General features: G+C 41.2%; 1 non-coding gene across 2 annotated transcripts; it reads left to right on the top strand.

Annotated features, from left to right (window-relative positions):
* Nucleotides 1-2,720: 2,720 nt before the first annotated feature.
* On the top strand, nucleotides 2,721-9,876 carry LOC121534747. 2 transcript variants are annotated; one of them, XR_006657204.1, is made up of 6 exons: nucleotides 2,721-3,028; nucleotides 6,324-6,730; nucleotides 7,019-7,126; nucleotides 7,637-7,687; nucleotides 7,963-8,031; nucleotides 8,207-9,876. It is a non-coding gene; the product is annotated as an uncharacterized LOC121534747 (transcript). The 2 variants fall into 2 exon arrangements; XR_006657203.1 differs by having other exon boundaries at nucleotides 2,722-3,028; nucleotides 7,019-7,135.
* The last annotated feature ends 8,805 nt before the right edge of the window (nucleotides 9,877-18,681 follow it).

Raw genomic sequence — 18,681 nt, 5'->3', positions numbered from 1 at the left:
CTGATAGACAAACGGAGCACACACATAATTTCAAACCCATACTGTTACAGTACGATTTAGAAATTAGATTAATTTTTTAAATTATAATTGTCAAGCAACTAGAAGGTGGTGGGGACGGCGGGATGGTCCGAGGCTGTTTTGAATATTCAGTCAAAGTATGGCGAGAAGTGTCTCATAGAGAGAGAAAAGAGGAGGAAGATAGTTTTTACGGGGCTTTCTACATATCTACGGCTCGGTAAACCAGAGACTAAAGATGAGAGAAAACGAGAGCGATGGAGGGAGGGAGTGGAGGGGTGTGAACGAACAGAAAAGATGAGTAATGGTTGAATTAAGAGAAGAAAATAAAACTTTAAGTACAGTGCCTTCAGAAACTATTCACAACCCATGACTTTTTCCACATTCTGTTGCGTTACAGCCTGAATTTGAAATTGATTACATTTAGATTTTTTTTGTCACTGGCCTACACACAATACCCCATAATGTCACAATATAATTGTTTTTCTTTCTTTTTTTAAACAAATTAATAAAAAATGAAAAGCTGAAATTGTTGAGTCAAAGTAGTCAACCCCTTTGTTATGACAAGCCTAAAGTTCAGGGGTAAAAATGTGCTTATCAAGCCACATAAGTTGCATTGACTCACTCTGTGCAATAATAGTGTTTAACATGATTTTTGAATGACTACTTAATATCTGTACCCCACACATTCAATTATCGGTAAGGTCCCTCAGTCAAGCAGTGAATTTCAAACACAGATTCAACTACAAAGACCAGAGAGGTTTTCCAATGCCTCACAAAGAAGGGCACCTATTGGTAGATGGGTTAAAATAAAAAGCAGACATTGAATATCCCTTTGAGCATGGTGAAGTTATTAATTACACTTTGGATGGTGTATCAATACACCCAGTCACTACAAAGATACAGGCGTCCTTCCTAACTCAATTGCCAGAGAGGAAGGAAACCACCCAGGGATTTCACCATGAGGCCAATGGTGACTTTAAAACAGTTACAGAGTTTAATGGCTGTGAAAGGAGAAAACAGAAGATAGATAAACATTGTAGTTGCTCCACATTACTAACTTAATTGACAGAGTGAAAAGAAGGAAGCCTGTACAGAATACACATATTTCAAAACATGCATCCTATTTGCAACAAGGCACTAAAGTAATACTGAAAAAAACAATGGCAAAGCAATTAACTTTTTGTCCTGAATACAAAGTGTTATGTTTGGGGCAAATTCAATACAACACATTACTGAGTATGACTCTTCATATTTTCAAGCATAGTGGTGGCTGCATCATGTTATGGGTATGCTTGTAATTGTTAAGGACTGGGGAACTTTTCAGGATAAAAAATAAACGGAATGGAGCTAAGCACAGGCAAAATCCTAGAGGGAAACCCTGGTTCAGTCTGCTTTCCACCAGACACTGGGAGATTAATTCCCCTTTCAGCAGGACAATAACCTAAAACACAAGACCAAATCTACACTGGAGTTGCTTACCAAGAAGACAGTGAATGTTCCTGTATGACCGAGTTACAGTTTTGACTTAATTCTACTTGAAAATCTATGGCAAGACCTGAAAATGGTTGTCTAGCAATTTTTTAAATAATGGGCAAATGTCGCACAATCAAGGTGTGGAAAGCTCTTAGAGACTTACCCAGAAAGACTCTCCGCTGTAATTGCTGCCAAAGGTGCTTTTACAAAGTATTGACTCCGGGGTGTGAATACTTATGTAAATTGATTATTTCTGTATTTCATTTCCAATAAATTAGCATACATTTCTAAAAACATTTTTTCACTTTGTCATTATCGGGTATTGTGTGTAGATGGCTGAGATAAATTAAAACATTTTAAAAAATCAATTTTGAATTTATGCTGTAACACAACAACATGTGGGGTATGAATACTTTCTGAAGGCACTGTAGGATAACGAACAATATAATAATAATATGGTTATTAAATATGATATTAAGTAATATAATATGGTCATTTAGCAAACGCTTTAATCCACAGCTACTGTATTAAGTTACAGTTAAAGGGATGGCTGTACACAACAATATACACAAACTAACAACTGATTTATAATATCCCCCTTACATTTTCTAAATTCCCAAGCAATATATGATTCATACATAGTGTACAGGTAACTGCCAAAGTAAAGGAAACACTTCAGTAAATGAGGGATACAAAGTATATTGAAAGCAGGTGCTTCCACGCAGGATGGTTCCTGAGTTATTCTTTGTCACTTTAATAATGTTTACATATCTTGCATTACTCATCTCATATGTATATACTGTATTCTATACTATTCTACTGTATCTTAGTCCAAGCCGCTCTGACATCGCTCGACATCGCTCATTCATATATTTATATATTCTTAATTAATTCCTTACTTAGATTTGTGTGTATTGGGAATATGTTGTGAAATTGTTAGAGATTACTTGTTAGATATTACTGCACTGTTGGAGCTAGAAGCACAAGCATTTCGCTACACCCGCAATAACATCTGCTAAACACGCGTGACCAATAAAATGTGATTTGATTTGCTGCAAACAACTGGTGTGCCTGGCATTGGTGTGTACCATGACCTATTGGAGAACACATACACACAAGCGTGCAAACACACACACACACACCCGGGAGTGAAAACACACACACAGTCTAAATGTGAAAAATAATCATTTTCCTTTCTGCCTCCCTCCCACTTATCCTCCACTCTTCTCACTTCACTTATTTCTTTTTTATTTTCTTTTTGTACCTGTCTTTGAAGTGAGGAAGTGTGCAGACACTTTTGCAGAAAGAAAGCAGCAAATGCTTAAGATGAAGAGATGGATGGATAGAAAAAGAGAGGGTGGGGAGAAAGGAGACTTTACACTTCTGCACCGTTTCCTCTCGCTTCAGTCTTTGTGTCGTTTTGGCATGCATTGTCTCTCTTCTCTTCTTCTCTCCCCTGTTATTCTCAACCTGTTCATCTCCAGAATGGATAAAAGGCTTGTACTTACCATCCTGGCCCTGTGTGTAATGAATGTTGGTAAGTCTTTATTTAAATACAGTCTCGTGTTTTCTGTGAGTCCATTATGATACACAACGTTCTCATGTTCTGATATTCTATACTGACACTGGTAGTTGAACTTGAAGCAGCAGAATTGTAGTCATTGGCTGCATCCACAATTACTCCCTATACCCTATCAGAGATGGGTAGTATTTCTGTTACATGTATTTGAAATATGTATTTGAATTACTTCGGAGAATTTTAAAATGTGTATTACACTGGGCTAAACTACAATGTATTTTGTAACACGATACTTTCGAGCGCTGTAATTTGCATTTTCAAAATATATTTTTTTTTATAGCGGTTCACAATTTTGTGCCCCCCCTTTCTCCCTGCATTGGTATCAGAAGTTTGATGGCACTATGGTGTAATAAGAGCATCTGCTAAATTAATTAAATATAAATGTACATGTAAAATTGTACAATTGCAAAGGATGCTGAGTATTATTCTAATGAAGTCCCGCCCCAAACAATGCCAATAATAATACTCAGCGTGCTTTGCAGTTCATTTTGGTATGTTCATTTTCACATATGCATTTACATTTTGGTCATTTAGCAGACACTCTTATACAGAGTAACTTACAGTCAGTGCATTCAACTAAAGTAGATAAACAACAACATATCCAAGAAAATAAAATTGTATTTGTCACATGCTTCATAAACAAAAGGTGTAGACTAACAGTGAGATGCTTACTTACGGGTCCTTTTCCAACAATGCAGAGTTAAAGATTTAAGAAATATAAAAATATATATATAAAGAGTGACACGAGGGATAAATACACAGTAAATAACAATCATGAGTAACAATAACAAGGCTATATACAGGGAGTACCATTACCGAGTCCATGTGCAGGGGTTCGAGATAATTGAGATACAGTGCATTCGGAAAGTATTCAGATCTCTTGACTTTTTTCCAAATGTTGTTACGTTACAGCCTTATTCTAAAATGGATTAAATCGATTTTTTTCCCTCATTAATCTACACACAAGTATCACATTTACATAAGTATTCAGACCCTTTACGCAGTACTTTGATGAAGCACCTTTGGTAGCGATTACAGCCTCGAGTCTTCTTGGGTATGACGCTACAAGCTTGGCACACCTGTATTTGGGGAGTTTCTCCCATTCTTCCCATCCTCTCAAGCTCTTTCAGGTTGAATGGGGTCGCTGCACAGCTATTTTCAGGTCTCTCCAGAGATGTTAAATCGGGTTTAAGTCCGGGCTCTGCCTGGGCCTCTCAAGGACATTCAGAGACTTGTCCCGAAGCCACTCCTGCATTGTCTCGGTGGTGTGCTTAGGGTCGTTGTCCTGTTGGAAGGTGAACCTTCGCCCCAGTCTGATGTCCTGAGCGCCCTGGAGCAGGTTTTCATCAAGGATCTCTCTGTTCTTTGCTCCGTTCATCTTTCCCTCAATCCTGACTAGTCTCCCAGTCCCTGCCGCTGAAAAACATCCCCACAGCATGATGTTGCCACCACCATGCTTCACCGTGGGGATAGTGCCAGGTTTCCTCCAGACGTGACGCTTGGCATTCAGGCCAAAGAGTTCAATCTTGGTTTCATCAGATCAGAGAATGTTGTTTCTCATGGTCTGAGAGTCCTTTAGGTGCCTTTTGGCAAACTCCAAGCGGGCTGTCATGTGCCTTTTACTGAGGAGTGGATTCCGTCTGGCCACTCTACCATAAAGGCCTGATTGGTGGAGCTGCAGAGATGGTTGTCCTTCTGGAAGGTTCTCCCATCTCCACAGAGGAACTCTGGAGCTCTGTCAAAGTCACCATTGGGTTCTTGGTCACCTCCCTGACCAAGGCCCTTCTCCCCCGATTGCTCAGTTTAGACGGGCGGCCAGCTCTATGAAGAGTCTTGGTGGTTCCAAACTTCTTACATTTAAGAATGATGGAGTCCACTGTGTTCTTGGGGAACTTCAATGCTGCAGAAAGGTTTTGGTACCCTTCCCCAGATCTGTGCCTCGACACAATCCTGTCTCGGCGATCTATGGACAATTCCTTCGACATCATGGCTTGGTTTTTGCTCTGACATGCACTGTCAACTGTGGGACCTTATATAGACAGGTGTGTGCCTTTCCAAATCATGTCCAATCAATTGAATTTACCACAGGTGGACTCCAATCAAGTTGTAAAAACATCTCAAGGATGATCAATGGAAACAGGATTTACCTGAGCTCAATTTCGAGTCTCATAGCAAATACTTTCTAAAAACCTGTTTTCACTTTGTCATTATGGAGTATTGTGTGTAGATTGATGAGGATTTGTATTTATTTAATCCATTTTAGAATAAGGCTGTAACGTAACAAAATGTGGAAAAAGGGAAATGGTCTGAATACTTTCCGAATGCACTGTAGTTATGTACATGTAGGTAGAGTGACTAGGCAACAGGATCACGATAATAGCACGTAAAACAGTTCTGTAACTGTTACTGAGAATATTATAATAATAAATATATGCCATTCACTCCCCACGTCATTGTGCATCATTTTGTATGGGTGGTCCCGGGTCGACCACCTTGTCCAGAGACCATCCCTGCCTGTTGCTGTTCGGGCTGGCTACTTGCAAATGTATTTCTGTATTTTAAAATACAAAGTACATGTACTTTTAATTAAATACATTTCAAAATACAAGTATTTTGTCATTTATTTTGATACATTGATCTTTATGGTATTTTGTAATTGTATTTTGTAATTGTTGCCCATCCCTGTTCCCTATGGGCCCGGGTTAAAGCTAGTACACTATAAGGAATAGGATGCCATTTCTGAGACAACCCTATTTTTTGCTGTTGTGGTAGTAGTGTTAGCAGTAGTAGCAGTAGCAGTAGCAGTAGCAGTAGCAGTAGTAGTAGTAGTAGTAGTAGTAGTAGTAGTAACTGGGGTAAACCTTTGAGTATCATCCATTGATCTGATAATTACCCTTATGACCTCATCTCTCAGTAGAGGGTGAGCATTTCTGTTTCCTTAATTTGTTGGATTAATTGATAGATTAGAGAGGGTTTAGTCTAATCCAGGGCAGTTTTAGTCCTCGCTGCAGGCGGCCAAACATTGAACATTAGTCTTTTGAAAAACTGCCATGGTGATTAGTGGCTACCGCATGACACGTAATATTGATATTTCTGAAAATCAAATCACATTTATTTTGTAAATATAGATTCCAAGATACCAATTTACTTTCTTTGCTGTTGTTTCCATGGTGTGAAGCATTTTTTTCCTCTCTCTCTCTCTCTCTCTCTCTCTCTCTCTCTCTCTCTCTCTCTCTCTCTCTCTCTCATGTAGTAAGCGAGACATCCACCTCCCAACATCCCACACCATCCAACTCCACTCCTGCTACCTCCAGTACTCCCGCTCCCACCAACTCATGTGTGTGTAATATCCCCACTGCCTGTGCCTCTCCAACCCAGCCCGAGTCTCCGCCACCTGCGCTGGGTGTTTTCAAGGTCAAATGGAAAGAGTCCTGTCAGGGGGAGATACGCCTGTCCCTCCTCTCGCCCCGTTCCTTACCACTCTGCTTTAAAAGTAGGTACCATCATAACCTTACACTGGGAGTGTTGTGTGAGAGGAAGGGCTGCAAGGGCTCCCCAAATGTGGACTGAGATCCCTGCTAGCTCTATGGGTTACCAGCTCAGTAGGGGATGGAAGGGTTACCAAAAACTCCTGTACAACACTGAGGATCCAGTGCGAAGGTGAGTACTGTATGTTTGTGCGTCCTTTCTGCATATATTTATCTAAGTGACTGACAGTGGGTTTAAATACCACACGCATACAAGTTCATGAATTTCTTTGTAAGTACACTTTTTATATATATCTTTGTAAATTTTTTATAAGGTGCTGTTAAACAATAGCCTGATCTCATATCTGTTTAGGCTGTCTTGCCAAATGACCATATGAGTTGGTAAGACAGCACAAACAGATCTGGGACCAGCCTAGTAATATCATGGTTAAATTTGAATCTCATCTCCTCTCGACTCCAGTCGTCCCAGATCAGTTAGTGGGCTATAAGGTGGTGACTGGTCTCCTGTGTGTTCTGGTGCTGGTGGTGCTGATGGTGCGTTTCGGGCAGCCCTCCCTCAAGGCCCTCCGTAAGAGACGTGAGTCCCAGAGACCTGGGCCTGTATCTACAAAGAGTCTCAGAGTAGGAGTGCTGATCTAGGATCTTTCCATATCATCTTATTCATTATGATCTAAAAGGCAAAACTGATCCTAGTTCAGCACTCCTACTCTGAGATGTGGTGTGGTAACGGGCCCAGATCTAAACACTTAACATATGAACGCACATTTAAGATGAGAATAAAGTACTTAAATTACTGCAATTAAGTACTTAAAGAAAAAAGTCCACAGTACTTAAGCCAATCCAATAGCATTTGATCAAATAATGTGTCACAAGGTCATTGCTGAAAAGAAAAGGATATTGATACCAGGGTCGGTATTGTGGCATGTGGCATTTATTTTATTCATATTTTGTCAGTTATGGATCAAGTATGGGATTTTGTCACAACTGTGTCATTGAGGCATGTTATCTTGGCGTTGTGTGTTGGTAATATAACATTCTAACATGACCTCTAATCAACACGTTCATGTCTGTGATTCAGTGTCAGACAAGAGACAGAGTCGGTGGGTTGGACCTACACAGAGTCAAAGTGGTGAGTCAATGACTCCTAGACACACACACACCCACCAGGCCAAGTTGCAGGCCTAAGTAGGAGAGACGTGGAATCGTTGAATAATGCATTGAGTTGATGAGTTCATGTTACACACACACAGATTTAGGTTGTTCTCTCTCAAATAATACAATATCTTGGCAAGCGTTGTAATCCATAACCACCTCTTCCCCCTCCTACATGTCTCTCTCTCTCTCTCTCTCTCTCTCTCTCTCTCTCTCTCTCTCTCTCTCTCTCTCACACACACACACACACAGTCTCCTACCATAGAGGGAAGGCTGGACTCCAACTTAACGACAACACAGACAAGAGACACTCCTACCCTGGTGAGGCACGCACACAAACTCACACACACACACTCACACTCACACTCTTCTATTATTATGGGCGGAAGCCTAACCTGAGAATTGTGTGATTTACACAAACTTGGAATGACGCATGCATAGGTATCTCAAGCTAGTATTGGACCCTGAAGCGTTACATTTCCTCTTGTTCTCCCAGGGTTGGAGAGACTGACAGTGAACAACAGCCGAGAGCCTTCATCTAACAGAAACAGTGATTATGACTCTTATAACGTATGATCTTCATCATCATCATCCTCCAGCCACTATGACAAAATACTGTACATGTATTTTTTTTTATTTTGCTATATTCTTTATGCTAAATTGTATATATTTTTACGCACATAATATCCTTTGTTTTCTACAGATGTAATTCAATAATTGACTTATTTTATTGAATAAACGTAAAGCTTGTTGTTGAATAAAACTTTTGTTCCTCATACTGATAAGTGAACAGAATGTTGAAAGTGAGAGAAAGAAAGGTCATGAAAAGCAGGATAAGCGAAAGAGGGAGAGAAGGTAATGTTGTGAGAAAGAAAGGGGATAAAAAAAGATGTAAACTGGGTTATGTAGAGACGGGGGAAATGACGAGTGAGTGGTCGCACACACACACGCACTCACACACAAACTTCTGATTTCTGCAACGATGTGGCTTCCTGTACCATTGACACCAACATCCTGTTTCTGTTATTTCTGTCACACTTTCATTCCCTCATTCTCTCGTTCTAAATTTATGTTCATCTTACCCCTGTGTCTCGCTTCTCATCCTCGAACAACCTCCATCACCCTTTTGTGTTCTTCTTCTTCCTCCATCCGTCATTCCTTTCTTCATAATCCCCCTCTTTTTCTCCATCTCCATCTTCCTGTCCTCTATTCATTTGGCTGTCGTGTCAACATTTTTCTAATTTATTTTCTCAAAGTAAGACTATTGTTGTGGAGGAGATTGTTCTTCCGTATCTTTTCACTTCTCTTTTGAGTTGAATGAAAGAATGTTTTCTGTCTGGAATTGAAGTGGAGAAGATTGTGCCGACGCCATCTTATTGTAGAAAAACACTGTTTGGCAAACTGAGCCTCAGTCAGTCTTCCACGTGTGTGTGTGTGTGTGTGTGTGTTTGTGTGAGTCAAGAGGTCAAATACGGGGTGATTATATCTGTCCTGTTTCACACATGTACAAGTGTATAACCTGTAGCGGGTGTGGTGAAATGGAAATGTATTTTGCACATCCCACTCCACATGAGGCACCCTTGGAGAGTGGGGTCACGGCATGTGTGTGTGTGTGTGCGTGCGTGAGTCACACACACGATTTGGCATGGAAGACAACTATACATTGTGTGTGTGTGTGTACATGTGAGTGCATGCAGGGCAGTGTGTGACGTGTGTGTGTCTGTGAGCGAGAGTGTGTGGGCGTAGTTCTGTCTTCCTCTCTGTCAGGTCACGCTAGACTAGAGGATTACATCTTTCCCATCAGAGGAACAATGACAGATGACAACAGATTACGCACAGAGATTATCTCAGAAAGAGGGAGAGATGTGGAGTGAGAGGGTGAAAGAGGGGAGAGAGGGAAGAGAGAGAGGAGAGGATGGAGCGACAAAAGTATGATCAAGTGAACCGGCTGTAAATCTAGTCACTTTGACACATTGAGTGAGTGACTACATAAAATGCAACACGCATGATGCGCATTAACAGGCATACAGATATTAAAATAGCTCTCACTCTCAGATACAGATACACATGCAGCATGCACAAACTGAAATAACTGTACTCAGTGAAGTCCAGTCCATGTAAATAAAGATTATTAAGTTGTTAAAATGTAATAATACCTCACCATCATTCATCTGATATGGCTCATTCTGAAATTTCTTAATGTCTTGTTTTTGACTTCTTTTTCTGTATGATTATTTGTGTATTAGTATTGTACTGTTAGACACTTACTGCACTGCTGGAGCTAGAAACAGAAGCATTTCCTGGACCTGCTTTAAAATCGACTAATCTGTGTACGCGACAAAATCAAATTTGATTTGACCAAGATAATACACTTTTTTTTTTAAACGGTAAGAAAAGAGAGACTGAGAGAAAAAGAGAAAGGAAGTTAGTGAAGTAAATGAAGAAGCTTGAGGACGCCAGGTAAAAGAAAGGAGGCAGAATGAAGAAGAGAAAAAGAGATGGAAGACGACTGGGAGGGTTTCCAGTTATACTAGTAATATGAGTGTAGGGAATGCTTTGTGAAATGGAATGCTATAGGTTTTACATTAATCCGTCCGTGTCGGGGACATGGGTCGCGTCCCAAACGTCACCCTATTCCTTATATAGTGCACTGTGTAGGGAATAGGGTGCAATTTGGGGTGTAGACTTTGTCCCTAAGCTCCTTCTGTTGGCCTATTACTGGTGTATCACTGCACAGAAATGCAGTGAGAGGGATCAAAACTACCCAGAATTAAATGAATATTCCGCCTCTCTCGGAGTACTCTCAATCTCTCCATATTTCTCGATCTTGTTATCCTCCTCTCTCCCCCTTTAGTTTTGATCCATCCTCCTCTCATCTCAACATATTTCGAGCCAAATATTCAACACCCACCTACACTTTTGTTTGTGTGTACAGTATCTGTGTTCTGTAATGGTTGCCGTCAGATGATGATGTCTCAGGTATGATATCTCAGTGTGACATCATCATCAGACACCATTTTAACTGTTGTGGGGGAATGAGAGAAGTCACATGAAAATATGGAGCAGGGGGTGTTTATATGGTGCTGGGGAATGCTGGTAATACCATACTTAGAGAGGTGGGGGAGAGAGAGAGAGGTGGTGGGGGAGAGAGTGGTGGGGGAGAGAGAGAGAGTGGTGGGGAGAGAGAGAGAGTGGGGGGGAGAGAGAGAGAGCAGGGGGACAAACACCTACCTGGAGGTGACAGCATTCCCTCCCCCATATGCCCCCCTAGGCACAACTACGACAACATAACCAACAAAAACGGGTCACAACACAAACGGGTGCAGCTCTGTCACTCACTGGGTATGTACATAGTCAATGGTAGGCTTCAAGGGGACTCCTATGGTAGGTACACCCATAGCTCATCTCTTGGCAGTAGTACTGTAGACTACTTTATCACTGACCTCAACCCAGAGTCTCTCAGAGTGTTCACAGTCAGCCCACTGACACCACTATCAGACCACAGAAAAATCACAGTCTACTTGAACAGAGCAATACTCAATCATGAGGCATCAAAGCCAAAGGAACTGAATAATATTAAGAAATGCTATAGATGGAAGGAAAGTAGTGTCGAAACCTACCAAAAAACTATTAGGCAACAACAAATTAAATCCCTTTTAGACAACTTCCTGGACAAAACGTTCTACTGTAATAGTGAAGGTGTGAACTTGGCAGTAGAAAACCTAAACAGTATATTTGACCTCTCAGTTTCCCTATCAAATCTTAAAATCTCTAACAGAAAACCTAAGAAAAGTAACAACAGTGACAAATGGTTTGATGAAGAATGCAAAAACCTAAGAAAGAAATTGAGAAACCTATCCAACCAAAAACATAGAGACCCAGAAAACCTGAGCCTACGCCTTCACTATGGTGAATCACTAAAACAATACAGAAATACATTACGGAAAAAGAAGGAACAGCATGTCAGAAATCAGCTCAATGTAATTGAAGAATCCATAGACTCTAACCACTTCTGGGAAAATTGGAAAAGACTAAAGAAACAACAACATGAAGAGCTATCTATCCTAAATGGAGATGTATGGGTAAACCACTTCTCCAATCTTTTTGGCCCTATAACAAAGAACAAACAGCAAAAAATATATACATGATCAAATGCCAATCTTAGAATCAACTATTAAAGACTACCAGAACCCACTGGATTATCCAATTACATTGAATGAACTACAGGACAAAATACAAACCCTCCAACCCAAAAAGGCCTGTGGTGTTGATGGTATCATCAATGAAATGATCAAATATACAGACCACAAATGCCAATTGACTATACTTAAACTCTTTAACATCATCCTTAGCTCTGGCATCTTCCCCAGTATTTGGAACCAAGGACTGATCACCCCAATCCACAAAAGTGGAGACAAAGTTGACCCCAATAACTACCGTGGGATATGCGTCAACAGCAACCTTGGGAAAATCCTCTGCATTATCATTAACAGCAGACTAGTTCATTTCCTCAGTGAAAACAATGTACTGAGCAAATGTCAAATTGGCTTTTTACCAAATGACCGTACGACAGACCACGTATTCACCCTGCACACCCTAATTGACAAACAAACAAACCAAAACAAAGGCAAAGTCTTGCCAGGACCACAAATACAAATTCCATCTAGACACCGTTGCCCTAGAGCACACAAAAAACTATACATACCTCGGCCTAAACATCAGCGCCACAGGTAACTTCCACAAAGCTGTGAATGATCTGCGAGACAAGGCAAGAAGGGCCTTCTATGCCATCAACAGGAACATAAAATTTGACATACCAATTAGGATCTGGCTAAAAATACTTTAATCAGTTATAGAACCCATTGCCCTTTATGGTTGTGAGGTCTGGGGTCTGCTCACCAACCAAGAATTCACAAAATGGGACAAACACCAAATTGAGACTCTGCATGCAAAAATATCCTCTGTGTACAACGAAAAACACCAAATAATGCATGCAGAGCATAATTAGGCCGATACCTGCTAATTATCAAAATCCAGAAAATATGTAAAATTCTATAACCACTTAAAAGGAAGCGATTCCCAAACCTTCCATAACAAAGCCATCATCTACAGAGAGATTAACTTGGAGAAGAGTCCCCTAAGTAAGCTGGTCCTGGGGCTCTGTTCACAAACACAAACAGACCCCACAGAGCCCCAGGACAACAACAACAACACAATTAGACCCAACCAAATCATGAGAAAACCAAAAGAGAATTATTTGACACATTGGAAAGAATTAACAAAAAAACAGAGCAAACTAGAAAGCTATTTGGCCCTAAACAGAGAGAACACAGTGGTAGAATACCTGACCACTGTGACTCACCCAAACTTAAGGAAAGCTTTGACTATGTACAGACTCAGTGAGCATAGCCTTGCTATTGTGAAAGGCTGCCGTAGGCAGACCTGGCTCTCAAGAGAAGACAGGCTATGTGCACACTGCCCACATAATGAGGTGGAAACTGAGCGGCACTTCCTAACCTCATGCCAAATGTATGACCATATTAGAGACACATTTCCCTCAGATTACAGAGATCCACAAAGATTTCGAAAACAAACCCAATTTTGATAAACTCCCTTATCTACTGGGTGAAAAACCACAGTGTGCCATCACAGCAGCAACATTAGTGACCTGTTGCCACAAGAAAAGGGCAACCAGTGAAGAACAAACACCATTGTAAATACAACCCATATTCATGTTTATTTATTTTCCCATTTGTACTTTAACTATTTGCTCATTGTTACAACACTGTATATAGACATAATATGACATTTGAAATGTCTTTATTCTTTTGGAACTTCTGAGTGTAATGTTTAATGTTAATATTTATTGTTTATTTCACTTTTGTTTACTATCTACTTCACTTGCTTTGACAATTTTACAGTTTTTCTCAATTGCTAAAACACTAAACCCTATTGTCTGAACCACATGCTCAGTTGCCTGAACCCACTGATTGAATCAATCACTCTTTTGGCAAAACCATAAGCACTTTTCACCTGTTTAGACATAACTTGCCAACACATTTTCATTGTGATGCACCCGTGCTGCATAATGGTGAGCACAGGTGACAAAAGTCAAACACAATTAGAGCACAGGTGTCACCACTTGAACACAACAACTCAAAATTGATCACACTTGTGGCTAATGATGTGAGGGAACATATAGAGTAAGCCAGTTCAGAGAGCACTGGTTTGTGAGGCCTTACAATGGATAGAAATCTGAGAGGAAGAGTTCGTGTAAGAGGAGGTCGAGGTGGTCGAGGTGGTCAGCGAAGACAAAGAACAGTAATATCTGATGAAATCAGAGCTACTGTGATTGACCATGTTCTTGTCCATGGTATGAGCATGAGGGAGGCTGGACAAAGGGTACAACCAAACATCAGTAGATTCACTGTGTCCACCATAATCCGAAGATTTAGAGAAGAGAACAGGTAATTACCTTTTTTTGACATTATAGTACAGTATGTAAATGTTGACAGCAATTACTGTATGACATACTTTATACTGTAAGTAAATATATGTTTCAGTACATCACTGTACCAATGTACTGTAGTATTGTAATGGAGGGTTGGTCTAACTGTTTGTAGGCCTAGTATTCCATGTATATTTTTTGTAACTCCATGTTCTCTTTTTGTAGAATTGAAAGACTGCCACATGGGGGTGGGAGGACAGGTATGTTCTCCCCACACCAAGAGACCCTAATTGTTGATATGGTCCGTGAGAACAATGCCATTAAACTGAGCGAAATTCAGCAGAAGATCATTAAGGACCATTTAAATTTTGAGGGTATCAACAGTGTCAGCCTCTCTACTGTTGATCGTGTCCTCAAGCGCAACAGACTGCGCATGAAACAGCTATACAGAGTGCCCTTTGATCGCAACTCAGACAGAGTCAAAGAGCAAAGATTCCAGTATGTACAGGTTGGCATATATGCAGACACATTCAATGTTGATTACTCTAAGTAGTGATTTAATGTAGTGGCCTAAATCACTTTTTTCCGTATCACTTACAAAACTATATCTATTTCTACAGAGGGTTTTTCAACTGGATGCAATGGAAAGACCCCCATCAATACATCTACATGGATGAAGCTGGGTTTAATCTCACCAAAAGGAGAAGGAGAGGCCGTAATGTGATTGGCCATCGGGCCATTGTTGGTGTTCCTGGGCAGCGTGGTGGCAATGTCACATTATGTGCTGCCATCAGCAATCATGGGGTTGTCCACCATCATGCCAACCTGGGGCCCTACAACACTCACCAGCTCCTCATTTTCCTCAATCACATGCGAGATGCTTTGTTAGGGCAGCAGGATGAGCATCCCATCTATGTTGTTGTTTGGGACAATGTGAGTTTTCACAGAGCCCCTCCAGGTTAGAGAGTGGTACAATATGAACCAAGGTTTTATCAATCTTTGCCTTCCACCGTACTCCCCTTTCCTAAACCCCATTGAGGAATTATTCTCCTCATGGCGGTGGAAGGTATATGAACACCAACCTTACACCAGGGTAAATCTCCTGCAAGCCATGGGACTTGCCTGTGGTGACATAGGTGTGGAGGCATGCCAAGCCTGGATACGGCATGCCAGGGGTTTTTTCCCCCGTTGCCTGGCCAGACAAAATGTGGCCTGTGATGTGGATGAAGTCCTGTGGCCTGACCCAGTATGGAGACATGATGCTGTGGCTGAGTAATGCACTTATTTGTATATTTGGGCTTACTGTAAAATGTGCTACATGTAAATGCACACGATTTCTGTTTTGTCTTTTTGTACAAGTGCTAAATGCACAGGTTTGTCTTTGTTTTGCAACATGCATTTAGCCTACAGTGAACAATAAACATTTATTTCTCCAGCTTCATGTCCTGAGCATTGTGTTTTCTATTTTTCTACGTAGTGTTTAGTGACTGTTCAGTAGTGTTTTTTATTTTGATTGACTCGGGGCACGATTTGACAACAGTTCAGTTTTGAGCACAGATTGAACTGTTTTGAGGTGAAAGTTTGGTTTTGCAAGAAGAGTCTGAGGTTTTGTGAATGTAGCTTGAAAATTGGGTTTTGTGTTCACAGTTAAGAGAAAAAGAGAGCAGCTTTCAAGAAATGTGTATTAGCAATCGAGAAAAACTGTAACATATGTTTCCCATGCCAATAAAGCCCTTAAATTGAAATTGAATTGAGAGCGAGAGAGACTGGTGGGGGAGTGAGAGATAGTGGGGGGAGAGCGAGAGAGAGTGGTGGGGTAGAGAGAGAGTGGTGGGTGAGAGAGAGAGAGAGAGTGGTGGGATAGAGAGAGAGTGGTGGGTGAGAGAGAGAGAGAGAGTGGTGGGGGAGAGAGAGAGAGTGGTGGGGTAGAGAGAGAGTAGTGGGTGAGAGAGAGAGAGAGAGTGGTGGGGGAGAGAGAGAGAGTTGTGGGGGAGAGAGGGATTGGGGGAAGCAAGGAGGAGAGGAGAAGAGGTGGGGGAAAGGCACAGGGAGAAAGGTTTAGCGGGTTCACTTACAGATCTGTCATTTAATCAAACCATGATTATGAAAGGAGAGAGGGAGGGAGGGAGAGCGAGCGAGATCAACAGAGAGGGAGAGAGTTCATTTAGGATAGTGAGAGGTAAGTAGAGAGGGTTAACAAGGGATAAAGGTTGGATGGGTTGATGACAGAAGGATAGAGAGCTAGATAGAGGGAGAGAAACAGGCATATCCGTGTTCTGCAGCAAACAACATCACAGGGCCTGCATTCCAAATAGCACCCTATTCCCTACATAGTGCACTAATTTTGACCAGAAAATAGTTCAGGACGCAGTCAGGGTATGGAAGTGTCAATGTCACAGAGAGAGAGAGTCAGATAACATATAAAGATATACAACTATCTGGCCACTAGCTGAAAAAAAAGAAAAGTTGAAAGGGATTTATTTACTTTAAGAGACTGACTGGGTAGAGGAGAGTGGTTTCAACCCCTGATGCACCGCATTTAGAATTAAGCCTAAAAATTATTAAACTATTAAACATGAGCGGCTTAATACAGCAGATACATAGACCATCTGATTCTGAACAGAGTTGAAATCACTCCGAGACGAGAAGAGAGGATGGATGGAGAGAAACAGAGTGGGGGAGGGGGAGTGCTCAGCTAAAACTTGAAGGTGAATCAATCTTGCAGAGAAAGGGGGGAGTACGTAAGAGAGAGGGTAGAAGAAGAAAGATTGGAAGAGGGGGAGGGAGGGGGAGGGATGCGGTAGAGAGGGAGAGAGGGATTATTCACCGTTTTAAATGAATAAATCCGTATTGTGTGAATCTGGCACACACAGCGAGGGAGGAAAAGAGACTGCATCACATCGACAAGACCTAAAGATCAAAGAGATTCGCAAAAATCTAGAGAAATAATTCTCAACTGCCAAGAAAAGGGGAAGAACAATAATTGAATAAAAAAAGTGTTTTCATGATCTAAAATCTCTCTGCATTGGACTTGGAATTATCTTCTCTGCAGTTCCAACCACCACATACCAACCAACTAAAGATGACTTCACTTTAAAATAAACTTTGGAACAGCGACAGGAACGGAAGCCCTGAACATACAATAACAGAACATGAAAGAGAAGCGAACAATCACGGGATTGAAATAAAGAGAAACAGCCTGGACACAGGTGCAGAAGAGAAGAGAAGAGAAGAGAAGAGAAGAGAAGAGAAGAGAAGAGAAGAGAAGAGAAGAGAAGAGAAGAGAAGAGAAGAGAAGAGAAGAGAAGAGAAGAGAGAGAGAGAGAGAGAGAGAGAGAGAGAGAGAGAGAGAGAGACAGAGAGAGAGAGAGAGAGAGGGAGAGACAGAAGGGAGTGAGAGAGAGAGAGAGAGAGAGAGAGAGAGAGAGAGAGAGAGAGAGAGAGAGAGAGAGAGAGAGAGAGAGAGAGAGAGAGACAGAAGGGAGTGAAGAGATAGAGAGAGAGAGAGAGAGAGAGAGAGAGAGAGAGAGAGAGAGAGAGAGAGAGAGAGAGAGAGAGAGAGAGAGAAGGGATTGAAGAGAAAAAAAGAGGTGAGAAGGAACGCATCAGAGAGTATATTATTTCTGGCTCATCACCCACCGATGAGAGGACAACACCTGCCAGGTGAGTTCTGTTGTTAAGCACAGACAGCTGGGGACAGTTTTGTAAATAACTATATAACAGAATTATGTAAAATATAATATTTCACGTTTCAGTTTTGATAGTTGTAATTACATGAGGCGCTGTCAGTGTACATGTGGTTCATGTAGTAGGACACTGTTTTGTCAACCACTAAAGAGATGAGAGACTCTTCAAACTAAAGCCTACCGTTTCATGAGGATATTGATGATATAGGACCTACTGGTTTATGAATGACCAGTGATTTGTTATGCGTGTGAACCTGAACCATCACAACACCTCTCAACGCCTCAGAGCTGTAAGGATGTTATGACACTTTTTGGGTTGTGTGGTTTTTGGGGTCCTTCAGGGGTGCAGTGATGGGTGAGCTCAGCTGCCCCAGTGTATCGTGGGGGAGAGAGGGTGTGAAGGTGCTTGTGCTCTATTGGCTCCTAGTATTTGGTGAGTGAGGTTCTTTTTGTATGAGTGTACAACAGTGGCTGCTGAGGGGAGAACGGTTCATAATAATGGCTGGAATGGAGTCAATGGAATGGTATCATGTGCTTGATACCATTCCATTGACTCCATTCCAGCCATTATTATGAGCCGTCCTCCCCTCAGCAGCCTCCACTGGTTTATTGTATATATACCAACAATTTAGTTGATACCCTTTTCATGTATTTAAAATAGCTGATATTTGTGATTTATAGTAGGTGTAGGCCTAACAATTGATGTGAAATACTCATATACCAAAGAGAAGAGATACAGACATCTATACGTCTATATTTCTCTCCTCTCTTTTTCTGTCTTTCTCTTTTTCTCATCCACCAGTACACACGTCCCATGCCCAGCCTCCCCTCCCTCTC

This window comes from Coregonus clupeaformis, chromosome 21 (assembly GCF_020615455.1).
Source record: "Coregonus clupeaformis isolate EN_2021a chromosome 21, ASM2061545v1, whole genome shotgun sequence".
Lineage (NCBI taxonomy): Eukaryota > Metazoa > Chordata > Actinopteri > Salmoniformes > Salmonidae > Coregonus > Coregonus clupeaformis.
The sequence above is the reverse complement of the archived record's forward strand: the minus strand, read 5'-3'. Positions and strand labels throughout refer to the sequence as shown.